Genomic DNA, 16,262 nt, shown 5'->3' on the forward strand with positions numbered 1-16,262 from the left:
GGCTCTTATCCTGTGAAGCAGGCTCTGGCCACTAGGGGGCAGGGCCATGAACTCAGCCTGGAGGAGCCTGTGGGACAGCCAGCACTCTGGAGGGACAGACAGAATAGGCCATCGGGTGCAGACAGGAGAGGGAGGCAAGGGGATGGAACAGAAGACGCCTGGGGTGGATGGAAGTCAGTGGCCTTGGGTGCTGGTGTCTGTCTTCCTGGCCACCGCTAGATTAGGCTTCTGAGCCTGTTGGCTGTCAGGGCTAGGCGCCATAGCAGGCCCCATGAAATTCACCAGGTGTCACCAGACAGCATACAGTTAACAGGCCTGGAAGTCCCCAACAGCCCAGCTGGACATGCTCAGACACTCTGGGGCTTCTCGTTCAGTGGCACAAACTCCAGGACCCAGTGAGGGAAATGGGAACCCACCAGGCTGCGCAGTATGGCTAAATCCATTTATTCCGAAATGAAAAGCAAAATAAACAGGAGTCGCACCACCAAGGAAGGCAGGACCCCATCCCCACCTCCTTCCTCCGTCCTATGGTATCAATAAATAAGTTTCCCAGCTGTAAATAACAATTAGAATCTCCTCCTCATATGCCAGCTGCAGCCTCTGCTACGTATGATACAGGGGGTGGTCCTACCCCCCAGAATATACAAAATGTTACACAGATAGTATATGTACACTGGGGAAGGGGGGCCACCCCAGCAGCCCGTGCCCTCGCCTACTCTACACTTAGCCCCACTGTCCTGCCTCAGCTGCCTCTCTGAATAAGAAGATGGGAGCCCCCTGAGGGAAAAGTTGCTTTGGTGAGAGTAGGGAGGCCATCAGGCCTCCTCCAAACAAACCAGCTCCACCAGCCTCTGGCTCTTCAATAACAAACATCACCGTCCAGAAATTTAAGGACTCAGCCCTGGTCAAGGTGGCAAAGGGTCTGTTTGTCTCCCTCCATTAGACAGGGTCTTGTCTTGCTACCCTAATGGTAAAGGGGTGACTGGGAAGGGGTGGTTGATACATGGTGGGGGTGGAGACTCCAGCCCCACTTCTCCAGGGTTATGCTGACAGGGGCCTGCTTTTATTTTTCTCCCATGACTTTTTAAAAAAAAAATTCCATGACTTCCTTTTCATAACTTTTTAAAACATGTTTCATAAAACATTTTTCTACTTTTTTTCCACAACTTCTTTTGCCACAACTTTTCTACATTTTTCGTCCCAATAACTTTCTCATCCCACTTTTAAAATTCCTGTAACTTCTTTTTAGTTTGTGTCCTTTCAATAAACACACTTGCATAGTTACAATTTTGTAAAAATAAAATCCGATGATCTCATGCCAAGCGTGCCCAGGATTTGCACACTCAATACCTTTAACAACATAGTTTACAAGACACACAAAATTTGAAGGCAAAAACAGCATTTTGCAACAATTTCCTAATTTATTACATTACAGTAACATCACAGTAGCAGTCAATAATGGCACTTTAGACAACAGTCTTTCAGTATTTCCATTATACATTCTGTTGACAGGAATTCATAAATTGGTAAAAGTCATTCTAAGAAAACTTGGCAAATAAAGCTTTGGACTGGAATTGACATCTCTTTCTCTACTTTTCCTTCCCCCAGTTTCTTTGTTTTAAACTACAGTATTCATATTTTAAGATGTTTTAACTTATTTCACAACATTAACATAGCAGTTATATTTTTCAATAGTTATATTATTTTAAAGTGACTCTGTAAGATAAAAGTTTAGAGAAAGTATTATGGATAGGGTTTAGTTACATTTTCACATTTTTCTAAAAATCAGCTTTGGTTTTAGAGCTGATTTTTTTCATTTCTGGAAAACCTATCAGGTTTAATCAGATACTCTAAAAATAATGACCATATATTGCAATCTTTAAATAGGTATTTTGATTCCTTAGTTCCTACAGAAATTCATATTTATTCAGTTGAACTCACATTTTAAAATTCTATATTTCTGATGAACTCTAACCTTCTAATGTTGTCTTCTAAGCAAATTGAAAGCTGTCTTATACTGAATAAGAAAGAGAACAAATAGTTGGCTGAATGAGGTATCGCAAGAGACTGTATGCACTTTGAAGACTTAAGTTATTGTCATAGGATTTCCATTCTTTCTAGCTTTTTCGGAAACATAGGACAAAATATCTACACAAAGAGTGGTATTTTGGTTAATACAGTACATTTCTTTTCCAGACTGACATTCAGCTTCAACATGCCAGTGTGTGATTTCACCCATAGGTACCTGATGAGCACATTATTGTCAGATTGGTTACAGATGCTAAACGTGATCTGAAGGACATTCCTAGTCATTTATATTTATCAGGGCAAAAGTGAAGTGATTTGAACTATGAAAATTCCTTGAAATAATTTTTCAATGTATTAGGTAAGCCCAGTTTCAGAATGATAAAGAAAAACTGTTAGACCAAAGAAGGTGGCTAATTAACAGTGGTAAGATTTCTAGCCCGAGGGTTTAAAATGGACTTAAAGTAACTGTCTTTCAAGTGAACTCAAATAATGCAAAAGCGGCAAGTTCACAAAATAGAAGGCAAGAACAGGACCTTAAGTCCATTTTAAATACTCAGGCTAGAAATCATACCACTGTTAATTAGACACATTATTTGGTCTAACAGTTTTTCTTTATCATTCTGAAACTGGGTTTATCTAATACATTGATAAATTCATACAATTTGGAAGAGTCAGTTGAAGTCACAAGGACCCAATATATGCACTCTTTCAGTGAATGCAGGCAAATCTGTTATTCCATCTGTAAAATCATATTATTGCTCTCCTGTTAATGTCATATTTATAAAAGTATCATGAGGATGTCAAATGCTAAAAATGGAGATGATCTAGTGACTAGAAATGCCCACCCCAGGGAGCGCACACACATCTCTCCCTACATCCTAATAATGTGACATATTTTCCAACATAGACATTAAACTTCATGAAGTTTTAGCTGTTGATTCTTTCCCAAGCATCATAAAGTTACAATTTAGGCAATGTATGACTGAAATAATTCATTCATCATGTATAGGCACATGAACATAAATATGGCAAAAAATACGCCTCTAAGTGATACCAAGAGGTATAAAAACATATTTCACTCTTCGTAAAGAACTTTGTGAGGAAATATAACTCTGTGATTGTATAGACACTTTTCCTCATAATACTTTGACTCACAAACAGTACATTGTTCTGCAGTCTGTAAACATTTTAAGTTGCATAAACTTCTCCTTGATTTTCAAATATAATACTGTCTACTAAATCTCCTTTTTGTTTCAACTAAGTACTGTCACATATATTAGTTTATGATAATGTTTGTTATTTTTAAAGTATTTTCCATTCAAGGACAAGAAGTAAATTCCTATTTCAGAGTAACCAATGTGGTTGAAGAATAGGTATTAGCCAGAGAGGACTAGATGGTAAAATCAGTCTTCTAGCCTCAAAGAAGCTCCATGAACATAGAGGGATGCCAGGTGTCACACAGCTTTCCTTCACTCGAATCCATTCTTGACTAGAGCCTGTATGCCTGTTCCAGGGACATTTAAACTCTGAAAGGGTTTCTTATGATCTTTACTAAATACATTAAGAAGAATGCCAAGCAGTGCCCTTTTGTGTACTGGGACATGTAGTCATGTGATTAAAACAGGTAGCATGAACTCTGACTTTAAAATGTATTGTAGATATAAATGCTCTAGGCTGGAAAAGGTTTTCCACATCCACAGTCAATGATGGGAGCCTTTCATTCCTCAGAAAGAATACCTTTTTTTTAGGTCATCGAGAAAGAGTCCAACTGCTGCAGCTCATGATGCAATATCTTCATGAGCCCAGAGCACATACAAATCCTAAGGGAACTACCATAGTACCGCGCTCATTCCTGGCACCAGAACAAATGAAACACACTCTATCCTGCACACACCTGCCAGAGCAGGCCACTTTCCTCTTCTGTGAGATTTAAAAAGCTCCCCAAAATGTTATCACTCCCATCCCCAATACACAGAAAATAGGGGAAAATCTGTTTCCAGTTCTCGGCCTTTAAACAACTCTAAATGTCAGTACTCACAGTGGCATATTACAAAGTAAGAAACAGTGCGCACTTGAGGGCAAACCACATATTGAGCTAATGAAGAGCTCACTGTGATTAGGATTCGATCAAACATAATAGCAGAACATAAGCAAATTTTATCTGAATTCTGTAATGAGTATACATGCTGCAATAACATTTAAAAAGCAGGGCAGCCTATTCCAAACCAGCAAGAATAGTTTTGTGCAAATAGTGGGTCTTTGTGTGTTTGAACTCCCACCATGTAAAGGCAAACTCGATATGCGAGCTAATGACCTACAATTATCAAATTAAAAACAAAAATGTTGAAGGATGCCAGAGTGAACATCAGGGAGAGAGCCACTCTCCCTTAACTTTCTACAAATAAATTTAAACTGTAAATTAGAAACATAAATAAACATGAGGAGCTCTAACATTCAAATGAAGTAAATGAATTGTGTAGGAGATTAACCCCATAACTTTTGGTTGTTGTTTTTTCAATTTCTTGACCAGCTCTTAGATGACGATGATGTTTATCTCTCTGTTCTCGGCTGCCCGGTAAAAGAATGGGACGCAGGGTTTGCTGGCCAAGCCTGGGTGCTCCTGGGTGTCCTGCATTACAGGAAGCAGCTGCACGATCTTCTTGCAGTGGGGTTGTCATGGGGAGAACCCTCCCTGGCCTCTCCCGGTGCAGGCTTCACACTGTCCACCACGCTCACCTCATAAAAATCTTTGGAGAGAGGCAGATGGGGGTCTGAGTGCAGTGTGAGCCTCCCCTGCTCCTGCCTGTCCACCCCGCCTCAGGGCTCCACTCACCAGGCTGCTCCTCGGCAGCCCCAAGCTCCTGGGGGGCTGGGGCCCCTGGAGCAGGCTCATCAGCAGGGTTCTGGGCAGCAGGGAGGAATTTGTCATGTCCCTCATGGTCACCCACAAGTGTCAACAGCAGCTTCTGCAGCTGCAGTAGATTCACCTGAATGGAGGGGTCCTCATCTGCCACTCTGGATCCAGCGCCAGTGCCCATGCTGACCCCCACCCCCGCAAAGATGTTGCATGCCCTACCTTCATTTCCTCCTCGTTCTGGTCCAGCCTGATGATATCCTCCATCTCCTGGTGCCGCGTGTTTGGCACTGCCCCTTGGCTCCCATATACGGTGATGTACTCTCCTGCAAGAGGACAGGGCTCAGACACTGGGGCCCCTCCAATGGCCCTGCAGCTCCCTGTGCCCATGCCGTGGCCTCCCGCTCACTCATGCCGTCTGTTGCTCCAGAGAGCTGGATGAATCCAAGCTTTAGGTTCTCCACCTGCTCCATCCTGTCCACCTTCTCCTTTCGGAGGTCCATAAAGCCACTCTGGAGCCAAAATAATCTGGTCATATCTCGGGAGTGACCTGTCCTGCCCTGCCCCCACTTTTCTTGGCCCATGCCAGGACTCACTCACCTTCACCTTCTCCATGGCCTCCCTCAGGGCCCGGTAGCTCTCCCCACACACAAACTCAAACACAGTCCCTGGGGCTGGGGCCTCTGCCTCTGGCTCCTTCCAGGCCGAGGCCACCAGGTGAGCCAGGGGCAGGCAGCACAGCCTTCACACCTTCCGCTGCCCACATAGCCGTGCCTGCTCCTCCTGGAAACTGGCTCCAGCGGAGTTGAAAAATGCCACTTGAAGGCAAGAGGTGAGTATTCTTGTAGGGGCATACACAGAACAAATGGGGCAGGGAGGTGGAGCACAGCCCTTTCCCTTGGGGCCTCAGAGAGTGCACCTGTTGGTCACAGGTGAAGTGGTGTCTGACCACTGGCTCCCAGAAGGGGTGAAGGTCCAGAGAAATCAGAAGGTGGGGAAACCAAGAGCATAAGGGGGCCTGGGAGGGACCACGGAGGAAGGTGGCAAAGTGGGGCAGGGAAAGTCAGATTCACCGTGGCTTCCTGGCTCTCCAGGTCCTCTGGGATGCTCGGCATAGGCCGAGGCACCCCCTCCTCCTCACTGTCCAGATGACCTCCTCCATCTCCTGTGGGGAGGTAGCCAGAGGGGTCCTCAGACAACCCAACAAGGGAAGCACTGTGGGCCCACCTCTGTCCCCACCCTCACTGTGTAACCCTGAAACAGCCCCTCCCCAGAGGGGAATGAGCTGCTGTTCTTTATTTTTCCTTTTAAGAACCGAGATCTTGCTATATTGCCCAGGCACAGTCCCACTACCGGTCGGTGTGGGAGTTCTGAACTGCTCCCTTTCTGATCTGGGCCAGTTCACTCATCCTTAGGCAACCCGGTGGCCCCCTGCTCCCAGTAGGTCACCAGATTGATGCCGAACTTAGTGCAGACACCCGGTTGGCAAAATGACCAGATGTTCTAAAGGTCTCTTCCAGCTCCTTGATCCTATGCTGCTGACAGTCCCCCCTTCCTCCTGGGGCTCTCTCCTCTTCCCCTGAGTGGTCTCCTGTACCTTGTCCAGGGAGAGCCATGAGGCTCAACTGGGTCTTTAGCTGTTGGTTCCACTGGCTGGCAGCTTCCAGGTGCTCCTAAGGGGACGGGAAACAGAGTGAGAAGGCACAGAGGTTGCCAGGTCGTCCCCCTCGGGGGCCCTGTCCTCAGCAACTCACTCCCCTGGGTCTCCTGCACTTTTGGCAGGCCATCTCAGCCACCGCTTTGCCCCGAGCTTCCTGCTGCTGCAGCTGGTCCATGAGCTGGGTCTGCAGTGGTAACTGCCTGTGCAGCGCCTCCTTCTCAGAGGTCAGCTGCTGATAGGTGGCCACGTACTGCTGCGGGTGACCCAGGTACTAGTCTCACTGCTGCGCAGACTCTGAGACTCTTGGCTCTTCAGCTCCACCTGCTGGAAGAACCTGGGCAGGAGAGCACGTGGTGGCTGGCTTCCAGATTCTGGGCCCATTAATAGGGTAGTGAGGGCACTGTGGGGGCTCTGTCACCTGCCCAGGCCCCTGGCCTCTTGCTCCAGGCCTTAGAGACTTGCCTAGAACCCCATGCCTCCTTCCCCAGCCTCAAATCTCATGTCTTCTTCCCACCATTTAAACTGTAGGCCACAGACTGGTAGAAAAGCAGAGGGAGCCAACCACCATCTGCTAAGTGTGCTACAAGCCTAATGCTTTCCATGTGTTCTCTCATTTAATCCTCAGCACCTCTGCAAAGAAAATGCTAACTTCCTTTTGAAGCTAAAGAAACAGAGACTTAGAGATGAAAAGTAGCCCAATGGTGACCAGTGGGACTGAGGCCAGAATCCAGTTTGAATCTAAGGAGGCTTTTTTGTTTTGTTTTGAGACAGAGCGTCACTCTGTGGCCCAGGCTGGAGTGCAGTGGTGCAATCTCAGCTCACTGCAATCTCCACCTCCCGGGCTCAAGTGATTCTCATGCCTCAGCCTCCTGAGTAGCTGGGATTACAGGCATGTGCCACCATCCCTGGCTAATTTTTTGTAGTTGTAATTTTAGTAGAGATGAGGTTTTGCCATGTTGGCCAGGCTGGTCTCAAACTCCTGACTTCAAGTGATTCTCCTGCCTCAGCCTCCCAAAGTACTGGGATTACAGGGATGAGCCACCATGCCCAGCATAAGAAGCCTCTTATACCACTGTCTCTTCCCCTGTGATTGGGGAAATCCATGCCTCTAGCTCGGATGATGATGTCCAGACCTGGGAGGAGCCCAGGGCTACCCACCTCTAAAAGTCAGAGGGCAAGAGGCAACAAACAGACACAGGGCTGCCCTGGAGCATGCTAAGGTCACTTGCCCCACAGTTGGAGCTGCCTTTGGCCTGGCACCTCTCCTCCCCAGAGGCTGGTACCTGTCTCCCAGCCCTTCTTGGATGGGGCAGAGGTTACCATCTCCTTCACCTTGCTCAGCTTCTCCTGCAGCTCCTTTACTTGCTACTCCAACTGCAGTGTGCTCTTGTTCTCATGTTCTGTACAGAAAGAAGCAATCAGTGGCCATCCACTGCAGCTGGAGACCCCAGAACTTGGTGTCTCCCTCCCACATCACTCGGAAGGGTGGAGGCAGGTTAGAAAAATCATCCCCTCCCCCACAGCCATCAGAGCAGGGCCTGATGAGCTCTGGCTCACAGGTGCCTTTAGCAGTACCATGCCATGTGAGGGCTACACTGCCTCATTTTACAGGTGGGGAAACAAAGGCCTGGAGGGCTAGGGATGAGGGCAGGCTCCCCAGGTGGGGCAACCTACCAGCTCCTTGAAGCCACACTGTGGCTCAGCCAGCTGCTTGTCGAGCTTGTGGTTCTGGGAGAGTGCGAGCCTCTCCTGCATTCGCAGCCTCTCCTCCTGCTTTCGTAGCCTCTCCTCCTTCTCCCACAGCCTCTCCTCCTGCTTTCGCAGCTTCTCCTCCTCCTTTCGCAGCCTCTCCTCCTGCTTTTGCAGCCTCTCCTGCTGCTCCCGAAGCCTCTCCTTTTGCTCCTTGCTCAGGAGACACAAGGCCTGATTGTTTTCCACCTGGGATTGGAGTTTTCCGCCAAACTCTCCACCTCCTTCTGCAGGTGTTTGGCCTCATCTTGTAGCTGCTCCACCTCAGAGGACCCTGCTGGGGGCGCTGGGGATGGGGGCTCAGCTGAGAAAGGAAGCAGACAATAAGGGCCTCTGGATTCCCCAATCCCCGCCTCTCAAAAAAACCAACCCTACTCTTGACGGACAGCTCCTCTCAGGCTTCCCAAACTTGGCCTCACTGCTGATGATTCCTCACACCCAATGGAAGCCAATTTCCCAGCCATGTCAGATAGAGAGCACTGTGGGTGGCTGACAATGGGCACTCCTCCCTCTTTGCTGATGGGGACCCTGAGGCTCATGGAGATGACAAGACTTGCTGACTCCTGGCACAGACCTCTTTCCCTCTGCCTCAAATCCCTTCCATCTACCCACCTCCCTGGGGCATCCTAAGCCACCCCACAGCCCTCTGATGCCAGTCCTGCTGCCAGGTCACACCAGCCCCATCTTACCCATCTGGGGTTTGATTTCGGACAAGCTCCTCTCCAGCTCCTGTATCCGATGTATGTCACGCTTCTTCTCCTCCTTCAATGTGTGAGCCTGCCCAAAGCACAGGGGGAAAGGGTCCTGGAGAGAGGGGCTGGTGACTGGACAGGCTACCATCTCCCTCTCTGCTCCCACCTCCACAAAGCCCAGACCCATGACCACCTCTGGCTGTACTAGTCCCATGTTACAGATGCCCAGAAAGACCCAGTGACCCATCTAAGGTGGGGGCTGAAGGGTCAGGTCTCACCTCCACCGACATTTTCCGCATCCTCTCCTGCCACCGGGCCCTCTCTCCTTTTATATGTTGAGCATATTCGTCTCTCTCTAGCTGGACTTGTTTAAGTGACTCTGTCACCTGCAAGAATGGGCCCAGAAGTGAGGAAGGGCTGTCACTGGTCCTCACCTGCTCCTGGTCACCTGGGGTCATCTTCCTTCCACATCCCTCCCTCTGCAAAGCCTCACTGTCACATGTGCGTTCAGCAGCGCCCGCTCCTTTCTGGTCTGCTGTAACTGCCGCTGGAGGACTGCTTCACTGCGGCTCGAGGACTGGATGGTGAAGAGTGAGAAGTTTTGATGTGGGGAGCCCGGGCAGTGCCCCTTAAAGGGCCAGGGCTAGGCTCAATGTACAACTTGATCAGTAAAGATCAAGGCATTTCCAAGCCCATGGCCTGGTTTTTAAAAGAACTCAGTAAACTTGGAAGGGACAGGGAAAGAGATTGAATTATAGCTGGCTAACGGAGGCCCAGAGAGATCAGATAGTATTGCTAGTGTTATTACTACCACTGTTTGAACCTTTATGGAGTGCTTCACCAGGTACCATGCTAACAATCCTATTTAATCCTCACAACCACCATATGAGAGAGTTACTAGGATTACCTCTATTGTGTACATGAAAAACATGCAGTATTTGAGGTTAAGTGCTTGTCTAAGATCACTGAGACAGAGCTGGGATTTGAACATCCAGGTATACCCAATTCTCTAAGCCCATTTTTCTTGTTGTGGGTGGGGGCACAGGTAGGAAGTGGGAAATTAATCTTTTGTTCGCTTTTTGGAAAGAGGATACATTCGCATAGTTCAAAACTCAGAAGGTACAGAAGGGAAGTGTCTCCCAGCAACCCTGTTACTCTCTCCTGAGTTTTTTAATGAATGCTTACACTTACAGACATGTTTTATGTATATTATCATAGTACATACACACACACAGACACACACACACAAATACACACACACACACACCCCTCTCCTCTCTCTACAGAAATGGTGACATACTAAAGGTACTCTTCTGTACCTTCACAGTACAAGTATCCAATACCCCACCTAGGACTTGGCCAAGGCTACAGCCAGGTAAGGGCAGGGCAGGCACTTGGCCTCCGAGTTCTGCATCCAGTGTTCACTCCCCACAGTGCCCCCAACTCACCCACAGCAGCTGACTCAGCCCCAGGCTGCCTCTAACAACCACACACAAAAGCAGCGAGAAATGAGCATGCTGCCTTCTGGGCAGGACACTGCATCCTGCAGAAGGGACCTTTAGGCTCACTCCTCCATCTGGGAAGCCAGGCTGCCAGGGGACGGGGCAGCTGGTTGGACTCACCCTGTCCTCTTCCCGCTGCTGTGTACGCACAGCAGAGAGAGCCCGCTCCAATTCTTGAATACGCTGTAAGGAGGATTGCAGGCGGCCGGCCAGATCCTTGGACTCTTCTGTAATGACAGAGGTTGAGATGGGGCCCAAAGGACTCCCCCTAAAGACCTGTCAAAGTGCCAGGGTAAAGGATGATGGGGTGCCCAGATTCCCACCTTCGAAGTGTCTGGCGGCACGTTTAGTATGGTAAAGGGTGATCTTCAAGTCTGCCTTTTGTGAGGATGTTGATTGTCTGGAATTGAACGTTTGGGAGAAAAGCCAAGCAAGTGCTAAAAGAGAAGGAAAGAAACATTCTCCGGAGGACAGGAGAAAACTCCCCACCCTCCACTCACCTCTAACTGCTCTGTCTGTGTTTTGTGTATTTCATTGTTTGCTTTCTTTTCCTATAGGTAGAGGAAGACAGAGCTCTTACCCGGGGGAGGCAGAGATGGCACAGCAGGAGACATGCCCCCAGCATGCCACCAATGCCCCAGGACAGGCACACCCATGGGACCAGGTTATCAGGGACCCTGTAGGCATGGGGTGGAATCTGAGGGATGTGCCTTCTTCCCCAGGCTGAGAGTGGGTGAGACAAGACTGGTGCCTCTACATCTGAGTGCCCCCCAAACCCAGCAGTCATGTTGTGTGCAAAGAAATCACGTTACTTCTTCCAGCTGATGTTCCACTTGTTTCGTCTATTGTTTCTGTGGGGAGAGTCAAATTCATGTGACTGAGGGGGGCCCCCTCAACTCTATTCCCCAGATGAGGAAGCAATAGGCAGGGGCCAGGAATGGATTTTAAAGGCAAAGTTCTCAGACCCAGTGGCAACACGAACTGATCAACTCTCCTCAAGCTCCCAAAGACAGAGGATTTGGGTCTTTGTTGGTTTTTGCCCACAGCCACAGAACTCAAAGTCTGAATCTGGATTCTCTCAAAAGGACAGTAACATAAACCTCTAGAGTCGGAGTCTGAGAAAGGCCCACCGTTCTGCCAGTTTGTGATTTAGAAAGATGCGTTCATTCAACAAACATTTATGAGCCAGGTACAGTTCTTCACAGCAGAGATACAGGACAGAAAAGGACAGACAGGAGCCCTTGGCCCTGAGGTTTCCATTCTAGGGGCCTTTAAATCTCGGACTCTCAGAACTAACAGAGACCTTTGATGCTCTACTTCTTCCAGAAACAGGAGCCCAAGGAGGAGAGGTGGCTTGTCCAGACTCAAGGAGCAAATTAGGGACTGAGTCAGGACAGAAATATGGGGTCCTTGACAACCAGTCAGACTAGTACTTCCCTGAGAGGTGACAACCCCAGGGCATGTGTGGCAAGGACTGGAGCAGGGGTGTCTGAAGAAGAGAGAGTTGGCAAAGAGGGCAGCGACAGAAGAGCCATGCTGCATGCTCCTTGTTCTGGGGTCCCCCCAGGTGAGGACTGGGTGCTCCAGCTCCCCATTTGCCCTTGGCACCAGAGGCCCTCCGCCCCTTTCTTTAGAGCCCCAAGGGGAAACTAAAGCCCAGGATTGGCAGCGTGGAATCAGGGGACCCCAATGGACTCTTACCAATGATTCTGTGTTTTCATAGAGTTGATTGATGGTTGCGGAGCTTGAGTCCAGGGCTACTGCTTGTTCTTGGTTCTGGCTCTGATGCACATGCAGAGAGGAGGAGTTGGAGGAGGACTGCGGGGAGAGGTAGAGAGAACAATCATTAGGGCTGGGGTGTGTGTGGACTGTCTCAGCTGGTAGAGGGGCACCCAGCTCCCGCTGTGAGAGGAGGTTGGAGGGCTGGCCTGTGGGGTCACTGCGCCTCGGCCCAGGGCCTCTTACCTCCAGATCCTTCAGGGTAGCAGATGATGCAGGGGTAATATAAATGAGAAATTAAAAAAGAAAAAAAAAAACTTACATGGGAAACAGTTATGGATATAGAGAAAGTATAAAAACAGCAAGGGACTGGGCATGGTGGCTCATGTATGTAATCCCAGCACTTTGGGAGGCTGAGGCAGGTGGATCACTTGAGATCAGGAGTTCAAGACCAGCCTGGCCAACATGGTGAAACCCCATCTCTACTAAAAATTCAAAGATTAGCCGGATGTGGTGGCAGGTGCCTGTATTCCCAGCTACTCAGGAGGCTAAGGCAAGATAATCGCTTGAACCTGGGAGGGAGAGGTTGTAGTGAGCCGAGATCACACCACTGCACTCCAGTCTGGGTGACAGAGTGAGACCCTGTCTCAAATAAAATAAAATAAAGCCCCAAATCCCACATGTCTGCTCTGTATATTATTCCCAAATTACTTTTAAACTTTAAGGTATGTCTCACCATTTCCAAGATGATAAAAGATGCGGGGAAGGAAAAAACCCAATCAATCAAGCAGGTGAAGAAGCAGACATAAACAGGCTGAAGGTTAATGGCAGCAAAATAAAATAAGCCAGAGGCAAAGTATCCCCCAAACCAGAGAAGCCTCAGGGGCATGCACAGCTGGAGAGAGCAAGCCAGAGAGGGGTCTCGGCACTGCCTCACCTTCCACTTGTGCAATGGGGGAGCGCTACCCCACTGGAATGGTTAAGGTTGGACACCAGCACCTTCAGAATGTCCTGAATCTACAGGAGGTGACAAGGGAAAAACAAGGGCAGGGGGAGAAAGACAGAAGTGGCTTAGAGAGAAGCAAGAAAGTCAGGGTAGGAGGAAGATGTGGGTTCAGGAAAACGAAATGCTGAGGAAGAGCAGAGGAGATTGAAACCATGGCCTGTGCCATTCTTCCAAATGGCCACCTGCTGCCTTGCCAGGGGCAGGAACAAATAGATGGAAAAGTCCCCTGAGCGATGCAGTCAGAGTGGAGTCACCTGACCAATGCAGCTCTTAATACACTCACTGGACCCCTCTCCTCAGGCCCAGGATGTGGGCGATGAATCTGGTAATGCTCCAGACCTCCACCTCCATTAATAAAACCAGACTTCTGAGTAAAGGTTCACTTGAACTAAGGGGGCTCCAGCTAAAAAACAAGTTTGAAAGACACTGATCTTGTCCAGTATCATCTTACAGAGGAGGAAACTGAGGCCCAGGGGAAGAAGTGATTTTTCTGTGGTCACCCAGCAAGCTGGTGGCAAGTTAGATCTTCTCTTACTCCTAGTGCCTGGGGCTTTCCTCACCACACACTGGAGCCCCCTTCGGTGACTCCTAAAGGGACAGCCTGATGGCAAGTGACTGTACTCATTGGCCCAGGTTCCCCTTGAGACTGGGGATGAGGAAAATCAAACAGCAATGACCATTTCCTGGGTGTCCTGGGTGTTTACAGCAGGCCATGTACTAGGGATTAACATAAAAACAATATGAAATCTCATTTAAACTTCACAAATGGAAGTCAAACCATACTACCCCTATTTTACAGATGTGAAAAGAGAGGCCCAAAGAGCTCAAGCAATTTGCCATAAATCAGATCCCTAGCAGATGGAGAGGCAGGATTCAAACCCAGAATTCTTAACCAGTACCCAACAATCTCAACAATTACCCTCTACTGCCCCTTGGGCCCCCTGTCCCCAGGAGACTGGCCAGCCAAGACTCACATCCCCAGGTGAGTGGCAACCACCAGAAGTGGTTGTCTCAGGGCTACTGCCAGTATTTTTCTTTTTCGTCTTCGCTCCTGCCGGAACACCAGGGCTGCTCCTCTGCTGATATTCTTTTAGCTGTGGGAAAGAAGAGCAGTAATACTCATGAGGACTACCAGCCCCTACAGCCACATCCTCCTTTACAGTTTTTGCAAAATACTCTTATACACCATCTGATTTAATGCCACCAACAACTGTACAAGGTGTTGTCACAATCACTTAGTGACTGAGAGGGATTGATATTATGGCTAAAAATAAAAGTCGGGGGGTGGCAATAATGGAACTTAAACTCAGTCTTCTGACTCCAAGCTCTGGGATTTTACCATGAATCAGCAGCTGCCAGGGACCAAAACCAGAGGCAGTGGTAGAAAAGTCAGCATTAAGTAGGCAGGAACTGTACGCTGTGTGGTTTAGTCATACATCCTCACACGTCTGTAAGTGTGAAGAAGTGCACCAGGACCTCTCAAACTTTATGTCAATGTGTCCTCATGGCAGAAGGCAGCTTTTTTGTTAAATCTGGGAATTTATCAGAAAGAGGACAACCCAGGCCTCATTTCAGAGAGAAGTCTGGTATACTCTTAGAAACCTATGTGACTGTCATCCCTAAGTACATTAATGTTTTTCCTCTCTCAAGAGAATCAAGGGAAACTGATGCTTCAGAAAGATCTCCCACATTTATCCTGTGGCACTCAAAGTGACCCAGGTTGAGATGATATGAGGAAGATTCAAGCTGTCAAGTTCAGTTTCCCAAGATCTATTCCACAGAAGATGAGCAAATCTCACTTCAGAGATCACTAACTGAAGGGCAGTGTGGTCCCAGAACCATGGAGAAAGAATATGAGGTGGAGAACTCAGAAAGTAATGTTAAAGTCTCCCTGGAGAGTAGAAGCCTGGGAGAAAACCAACCCAAACCTGTTCTCCCATTGCCGCCCAGAGACACTGTCAACGTTTTGAGCTCATGGGTGAAGTGTAGGCTTTTCACATTGTCAATGTCTATGTGAAGGGAGTAAGGCAGCCTGAAACCTGTTGCTCCTAGGTCCTGTAGTCCCCATTCCCCTTCCAGCTGGAAATTTGTGCTGCAACCAGAGCGTAAGATCAAAGGCCGGTCTTGCAGCAGTAATGACAGTTCCTAGGGGGACTGTGACATCACTACATTCCACTCCTCCTAGGGTAGGGGGAACCACATCAGTGCAATGGCTGAGTCGCTGATCAATGATGGGGGAGGGGGACATAGGACTGGGACCCAGCTCCTTGGAGATTCCAGCCCAAGGAACCGAGGGAGGTTGGGCTTGGGTCAGCAGGAGAGGAGAGCAGAGTCTACAGCAGGGAACCCCAGGAATCACCAGTTCAAAGTCACCCAGGGATGAATGGCAATGGGCGGGTGTTGGGGCTGCAAGACCCAGGTTCTTGGAGAGGTGAGCCCAAAGAACCCAGGGAGGTTGGGCTTGGGGCAGCAGGGTGTGAGGGCCGAGTATGGAGTGGGGAGCCCCAGAAGTCACCCACCCAAAGTCACCCTGGAGTGATTGGAGAGGGCAGGGGCTGGGCTGCTTGCTGAAGGAGTGGGACTGACTGCTGAGACTTTGGTGTGGGGAGCCCAGAGATGCCGGGGTGGAGGGACCCAGCCCAGTGTGCCTCAGGAGTGGTATGGACTCTGGCAGTGGTCTTGTCATTGGAGGGGATCTCTGGCTGGGTTGAGGGGCCACGACCTGGTGCTTTTTACCTTTTTCTTGGCTGCTCCCAATTTGCTCTGACAAGTTTCTTCTAACATCACAGGGTTGGGAGGGAGGCAGGGTTGGGGCCACATCAGCAAACACTTCCAGTTATCTACCAGGCAGCTGTGTGACTGAGCCAGAGGAGGGGTAACCAGGGCCCCACTAGAACACAGAAAAGGGGCGTGGCCTTAATGCTCCAAGCCCATTGGTCAGTGAGAAAGATGAAAGGGAAAGGAGGCGTGGCTAGGCAGCAGTGTGTCCAGAGGAACCTGTGGCATCACAAGGAAAACTGCCTTTGCAACTGCTGTCCCCACCCACTTGTGG

At 48.9% G+C, this 16,262-nt stretch overlaps 1 pseudogene; it reads right to left on the bottom strand.

The window, feature by feature from the left end:
• Positions 1–1,807: 1,807 nt before the first annotated feature.
• LOC101022932 lies at positions 1,808–16,239 on the bottom strand (annotated as a pseudogene).
• Positions 16,240–16,262: the final 23 nt, after the last annotated feature.

Source organism: Papio anubis, unplaced genomic scaffold (genome assembly GCF_008728515.1).
Source record: "Papio anubis isolate 15944 unplaced genomic scaffold, Panubis1.0 scaffold199, whole genome shotgun sequence".
In the NCBI taxonomy this organism is placed as follows: Eukaryota; Metazoa; Chordata; class Mammalia; order Primates; family Cercopithecidae; genus Papio; species Papio anubis.